Below are 7,914 nucleotides of genomic sequence, written 5' to 3' on the forward strand. Positions count from 1 at the left end.
GCTTGGTATGTGTTGTAGCTGTGGCGCTAGAGGCTTTAGTTTCCTCCAGTGTTCTTGCAGATTTTTTTCTTCCCTGTTGTCTTTGGCTTTTCCTACCAACTCCTTCTTAAACTGTCTCTGTGTCTTGCGGTTCTCTCAGTTGTAATCCAGTGTTACTAAGCCAAAGTCCTATTAGGGTGCTGGTTAGGTGTTGGGGAAGGGAACCTTCTATATTCTTATAATGAAATCTGTTTCTTAGTGGGCATGAATCCCTCAGCTGTGAACTTCAATAGCATTTCTTAGCCTTTTATTTTTCCTTCCTTTATAGTAGACAGGAAATCTGTAGGGGTTGGGAGTTGACTAATTGCCCTTCCTCCAGGTCAGATAAGGTTCTGGTAGTTTCCTCTGGAGAGGGGGCCTTTGTCATGCAGAACACAAGAGACACATTTTAAATGGTTACTTTTCCTACCACCTGCCGCAAAACAGGAGGGAATTTTTTATTGCACATTTCATTTGTGAGTAGCTTTAACTGAATCTCCCAAAACATTTTGATATGTCATGTTGATTATAATATTTTATCATTTATTATAATCTGTTTCTCCATCCATGGGCTACTGAAAAGTGTACTGCTTAATTTTTAAATTTGGGGTTTTAGCTGTCATTGCCAAAGACCACCAGGCATATATCTGTGGTTGAACAAGTTGGGTTTATTATTCAAAACAGCAAAGGGATAACTTACACCATGAAACTATGAGGCATCATAGTGGGAAGGTGCTATAAATTACAGAAATTTTGTTTGGTTCAGTAATTTTGGGGAGGATTAAAGGACGTAGAAGTTTACTCTAGATCTGGGACCATTTTATGACTGGCTATCTTATTAAATCTCATCTCTAGGTAGGTCACGCTAAAGGGGGCTTGCAGTTATAACAGATCAGGAAAGACCAATTACTCATATTTGCCGGAAGTGGAGGATGTTTGGTAAATACACGCAAACATGTTGTTCGCATAAACATTGATCTTGTTTTCAACAGTGTTTCAAGCCAAATTATGAAGTGGTTTTAATTTGTCTCACTCTAACCTGGTCTCAGAGTGACCTTGTCTAATGTTGCTGTTTTGTGAGATTGTTTATGCCCAGCTGGAGAAGAACGTGGTGTAACTATGAGCCCCCGGCCTGCTCTCACGCTAAAGTCTAACTATGAGCATCAGGTCAGTTCTTGGATGTCAAGGGCTGCTTTTTAGCCTTCTCACAAGCTATCTTTCAGTGATTGAGTTCTAGTTTATTTTCACTGTGTTCACGGAATATGCTCCGTATGATCTCAGCCATTCGTATTTCTTGAAACTTACTTGAAGAAATAGCATATGGTGTATTTCGGTAAATATTTCATTTATGCCTGAGTAGAATTTTTATCCTGCACATATTGGGTAGAATGATCTGCATTTAGATAAAGTTTGTTAATAGTTTTGCTCATATATTCTATGTTCTTCTGATTTCTTTTCTTACCTCTTCATTAGTTACAGAAACAGGTGTGTTAAAATCAATAAAATTATGGAAATGTGTATTTCCCCTTTTGGCTCTGTCAAGTATTATCATATAAAACCTACAAAAATGTTATATTTAAATTACCTGGGTATGGTGGCACATGCTTGCAGTCCCAGCTAGTAAAGAGGCTGAGCTGAAAGGACCACTAGAGCCCAGAAGGTAGAGGCTGCAATGACCTGAGATTGCACCACGGCCCTCCATCCTGGGTAACAGAGTGAGACCGTCTCAAAAAAAAAAAAAAAAAACAATGTTATATCTTTCTATTGAGGGTACTTTATGATTATTCTGAAATGTACTTCTTTATCTCTAGTAATATTTTTGTAGCAAAGCCATGTGTCTAATATTCATATAGCTAGAAATCTACCTTTTGATTATTACTTGCAAGGCATATTTTTTTAATGATTGTACTTTTAATCTATCTGTTCTATATTTCAAACGTGGCTCTTATAACAGCATGCGGTCGTGGTTTGTTTTTATCTGTTGACAATTGTTTATAAATTGGAATTTTATTCTACCACATTTAACGTAACTGCCATTATGTTTGGATTTAAGCCTACTATGTTGCTAGTTGTTTTCAATTGTACTAATGTCTCCTTTGTTTATTAATGTTTTCTTAACGTTTGAATTAATCAGGTATTTTTAAAATTCCACTCTTTTTCTTCTGTTAGCATCTTATTTACATCTCATTTTGGCATTACCTGATAAATTTTTCTGGGGCTTATAATAATCATCCTTCACATGTTAGAGTTTGCTTTAAATTAGTACATTGATTACTACCTGAGCAACACAAGACCTTTATCACAGTTTAACTTCATAATTTTTCCTGCCTTTTGAGCTATTATTTTTGTTATCTATTTCACATCGAATTAACTTTTAAAACATCAGTGTCATTTCCTTATTAGCGCTTTTAAACAATTCATGTAAATATATGTTTACTCACATATTTTCCCATTTTTGTTACCCTTTATTCCTTCCCGTGGGGTTCCATGCTTTCATCTGAGGTATCTTTATTCTTCCCAAAGAACTCCCTTTAATATTTATTTACTTAATATTTATTGTAATGCAGGTATGTTAGCAACAAATTCTCTGTAAACATATCTTTATTTTGCCTTCATTTTTAACATTCTTTGATTTTTGAATAACTAGATTGACAGGTTTTCTGTTTTTTTAGCGCTTGAAAGATACTCTTGTGCTCTGGCTTTCATAGTCTTTGTTGAAAAGTTAGCTTTCAGTTGTATTATTGCTCCTCTGAAGTTGTAAGTCCTGTTCTCTTTTTTACTTATTTTTTTATCTAACAGTTTGACTATGCTGTTCCTGTTTGATTTTATTTGCATGTATTTGCTTTAATAAGCGTTCTTGAATCTGTTTGTTTAACGCTGAATATTTCTGCCCAGCATTTAAAAAAAAATATTGCTTATTTTCCATTATTTTTCACTTCTCTTTCTGAGCTCATAAAACCTCTTTGCTTCAGCCCAGAAGGACTGCTGCTTTCTGCATGGGTCCCATTCCTTAATGATACTATTTGGAGTAGAATGTTTTCAGAAGGCAAAAGGCAGGGTGAATGTGTATTATTTTTGCCTTTCAATCCAATGCAGTTAACTGCATCATGACCAGAACTGAAAGTCAACATTTTACATTAAAATGAAAATATTTGTAAAATACAGCAACTGTATTCTTGGTAACTCTAAATTTATGAGGAAAAAGATTATATATCATTTGGAAATATCTGAGGGGATGCCCTTGTTTGGGGAATTCTCTCAGGACTTGCATGAACAATATCTGAAGATCATTAGTATGAAGAGGGGATTGGTATCACTGGGGGTCCAACATGTCTATTGTGAGAACTGCCTCTAATACAACTGCTCAGGAGGAGAAAATGTTGCTTTTTTGTCAAGAGAAGTAACAGCACCAAATAACCGTCCGAAAAGATGTTTTTAGTGTCCAGAAAGTCAATCATGGCCTGTGTGGAGGCTGTAAATCTAGACAAGTTCAGCAACAGCACAGGAAGGGGTATGGGGAGGGCACTGAGATTGATGGGCCAGGGTCGTTTAATAAGGGTGGGTGTTTTATTACCTGAGTGTCACAGCGGTGGTGCCCTGGATAGAAGAGAAGGGACTAGAGCACAAAGACTAGTGAGCAACAGGCAGCAGCTCCTACATATGCAGTGACCCTTCCCTACCACTTCACATGATAAGAAACTGAAAACAGTATTAGCTAGAATCAGTCTAAAGGGGAACTGTATGGACATTTGGCTTATGCATATAAATAGCAATAAGAATTCGTGGTTATATATAGGGAAAGGGAATTCGGAGAACAGCCTGGATTTCCCAGTAAGTGCTCTGTGGCTCTGGAACATAAAGAGTTGTATGATTAATATAATGTGACACGAAAGGTGACATCTGGGATAGTCTAGTTATGCTGTTATTTCTGTGCCGTATTCTGCCCCGGGTCATAATTACATGTGTAAATTTCTATGTTTCAAAGCTCTTTGAGTATAAGGACTAAATTTAAATTGCTTTTATAACTCTCAGTAGTGTCTGGTACAGGAAAGCTATCAGATTGACTTTTTAAATGAAGAAAAAATTCATCAGTCAATTAAAAATGGCAAAAAATAGAATCTTCACATCCTCTCTAACCAGAGAGGATGCCCCCTCTCAGCTCTGGTTGCCCCCTCTCAGCACTGATCCCGTCTCTGCATGTCTGTACCCTGTTCTCTGTTCTATACATGCTGACCCTCCCCCCAGCTTGCAGTGAGTGTTTTCCACTCTGGCCAGGGAGAGGACCTACAGATAAGGGGAGAGAGAGATTGAAATATTTCTTCCCCTCTGCTTTCTCCCTTCAGTGTCATTGCTGCGCTCCCATGACTTCTGCCTGAAAGCCAACCCTTCTTCCAAAGCTGACACTCACTGGATTCCACCTGTGCTGTTTTCTCCTTTTGACTGTTCAGGCCTGGAGATGGCAATGGCTTCCCACCTTTGCTAGTGCAAGTGGGCCTTCACATTTGTCATTGGTTCCTTCAATTCTTCACAGGTTTCTATAAGTTCTCATTAAATTATCTTTAAAAAAATCCCTGCTAGGTGTGCCTTTGACATTGTAAAAACCCTGACTGACCTGCTTAGAAAAATAATTAAGACCGGATATGGTGACTCACCCGGGTAATCCCAAGCACTTTGGGAAGCTAAGGCAGGCAGATCACCTGAGGTCAGGAGTTCGAGACCAGCTGGGCCAACATGGCAAAATCCCACCTCTACTAAAAATACAAAAATTAGCCAGGAGCAGTGGCACGTGCCTGTAATCTCAGCTACCCAGGAGGCTGAGGCAGGAGAATTGCTTGAACCCAGGAGGTGGAGGTTGTAGTGAGCCAAGATTGTGCCACTGAATTCCAACCTAGGAGACAGTGAGACTCTATCTCAAAATGAAAAGAAAAGAAAGATAAAAATTTACTTACTTGGTGGTAAGTGTTTACCTTATTTATCATACATTCATTTTGAAATATTACTGCCTTTGAATGATGTAATTGTATTTGAGGCAAACTATTTGTTCACAGTATGACTGTGGAGTGATAAAATTGATTTTAGAATATTAGAATGTTTGGACCTAAATCTAAGCAGTCACCTCGGAAGGCTTCTATGGGGCTGTACTTATAAATCATCTGTGGGAAAGATTGTTGTTGTAGTCAGAACAATATTTATGTATTACATTATATATTTTTCTGAGTATTCCTAGTGGTGGCAAAAGCTTTCTTTGTATTTGATTTTGGTACCAATCTTTAATCTTTCAGAGAAAAAGTTGGAAACTGAATCAGATGACAAAAATGAATGGTAAGGATATGCCCCCTCACCCAAAATATTTGAGTACTGTTCTAGTAGTACAATACATTTGTACTTCTAGAAAAACAAATTCAAAAGTATTCCAGGAGTGTTTTGAAAAATAATAGCATCTTTGCTATAATTTGTATACAGGTTCTCAAGAAATCTCTTCACAATGACCATGCTTATTTGGATACATAGTTCTAGCATGTTTGTCAAAAACATTGTCTTCTTATGTAAGAAACACACCTTGTACATGACCATTGATTATTTCAACGTATATGTGTCACTAAAATAAATGATACTAGAATTTTATCTTGACCTTAAACTTACATGTAATTCATAATGGGGCACTTAACAAATATTTCTTATCAATATATAGTAATTTATTGAATGTCTAGGTGTTTGTAGGTTATTGTTTGCTATTACACAACTCAGCCTAGGACTGATTATTTTTATCCTCTTAGGACATCATATTTTTTCTTCTTTTTATCTGAAGAGTCAATATTTTCCCCTCTCTTAAAAACTGTATTTCTTCCTTGAAGTTTGTCACTGAAGGAGTAATTTTCCACTTAAATTAGTGAGAAAATAGTATGTGTTTGTGTGTCTGTGTGTGTATTTATCTTACACCTTCATGTATCTTTAAGTATTTTCTATCTTTAGCTATTTTCTAATGAAGATTTGTATTTAAAATTATGTCACTCCCCTGAAATTCTTAGGATGAGAACATAACCATTTGTATATTTATGTAAAACCATGAGAATACTACAGATTCTTTTGAAGAAATGCAAAATGAGTAAGCAACATGAACATCTATACAAGTGCCTGAACCAAATAGAAATATTTTAACTGTTTTAAATTTCAATGGTTTTAAGACTTATCTCATTGTAAAAAATGAGGGATTGTTTTCCCCCTTTACCACCTTCAAGACTTCCTGCAGGACAATACAGAGAAATGCCTGTCTCCTTTGGAATTACTGAGGAGAAATTTTCTATTCTTCTTTCTTCTCATTGACTCCTTTCCACAGGAGAAAAACATTTTGATCTAATTGGCAATCTGATGAGAACTCAATATTCATTTATGTACTTTTTTTTCTATTTGACACAGTTAAGATGCTAAGCATTGTAATAACTTAAAACAGCAAATAACAACAGACCAAATTGTAGAACTTTCTAGTTGAAAGGGACTTTAAAAAAATCATCCAGTTGTATCTTCAACTTTGGAATTGAAAGGAACAATGCCCAAGGGACTCCTTTACCTATAATCATACATAGATAAAATGTTTTTGTATTAGACAAAATAGCTGTTTGCCATAATTTTGTTTTTTTTTTAATGCAATAACTAACATTTAATAAATCTTTATTATGTATCAGGCCCTGGGCTAAGTACATCACATGAATTATTTTATTCAATCACATGATTTTATTTTTTATGGGTAAATAGTATTCCATAAAAAGTCAATGGCCATGATTTTATTTTTCATGGGTAAATAGTATTCCACCATGCATATAAATCCCATTTTCTTTATCCGGTCATTCATTGATGGACATGTAGGTTGATCCCACAACTTTGTTATTGTGAAAAGTATTGAGATAAACGTATGAGTGCAGGAATCTTCTTGATATAATGATGTCTTTGCCTTTGGTTAGATACCCAGTTTTGGAATTGCTGGATAGAATGGTAGTTCTGTTTTTAATTCCTTAAGAAATCTCCATAATGTTTCCCTTAGAAGTTGTACTAATTTGCAGTCCCACCAACAGTATATAAGCATTCCTTTGGATGGAACTGGAGGCCATTATCTTAAGTTAAATAACTCAGAAGTAGAAAGCCAAATACTGAAGATTCTCACTTTGAAGTGGGAGCTAAGTGATATATATATATATATATATATATATATATATGGACACGGAGTGTGGAATTGCAGACAGTACAGATTTAGAAAGGTGATGGTGAGGGTGATGAGAAATTGCCTAATGGGTACAATGTACTATTCACGTGATGAATACACTAGAAGTCAAGACTTCACCAATACACAATATATCCAGGTAATAAAACTACACTTGTACCCCTTAACTTTATACAAATAAAAATTTTGAAACAAATTTAAAAAAACTGATGACCATTATCTGTGCTTTTCTTCTATAAATACAACTAGAAAGAAGGTACAGAACAACTCTTGGCTAAGAGCAGTGGCTCACATCTGTAATCCTAGCACTTTGGGATGTCAAGGCGGGCAAATCACTTGAGGTCAGGAGTTCGAGACCAGCGTAGTCAACATGGCAAAACCTTACCTCTACTAAAAAAAAAAATACATGGCATAGTGGTGCACCTGTAATCCCAGCTACTCGGGAGGCGGAGGCAGGGGAATTGTTTGAGGCGAAGAGGCAGAGGTTGCAGTGAGACAAGATTACAGCCCTGCACTCCAGCCTGGGCAACAGAGCAGCCCCATCTGTAAAATAAAAACAATAACAACAACAACAAACAAAAAACGACAAAAAAAAAAGAAGGGGCCGACTTGCCTGCCAGTGCATCTCTAACTGCCATGATCACTGATGGCAGTCACTCATATACCTCATCGAATTACTC

The sequence above is a fragment of the Callithrix jacchus genome, chromosome 17 (genome assembly GCF_049354715.1).
Source record: "Callithrix jacchus isolate 240 chromosome 17, calJac240_pri, whole genome shotgun sequence".
Classification (NCBI taxonomy): domain Eukaryota; kingdom Metazoa; phylum Chordata; class Mammalia; order Primates; family Cebidae; genus Callithrix; species Callithrix jacchus.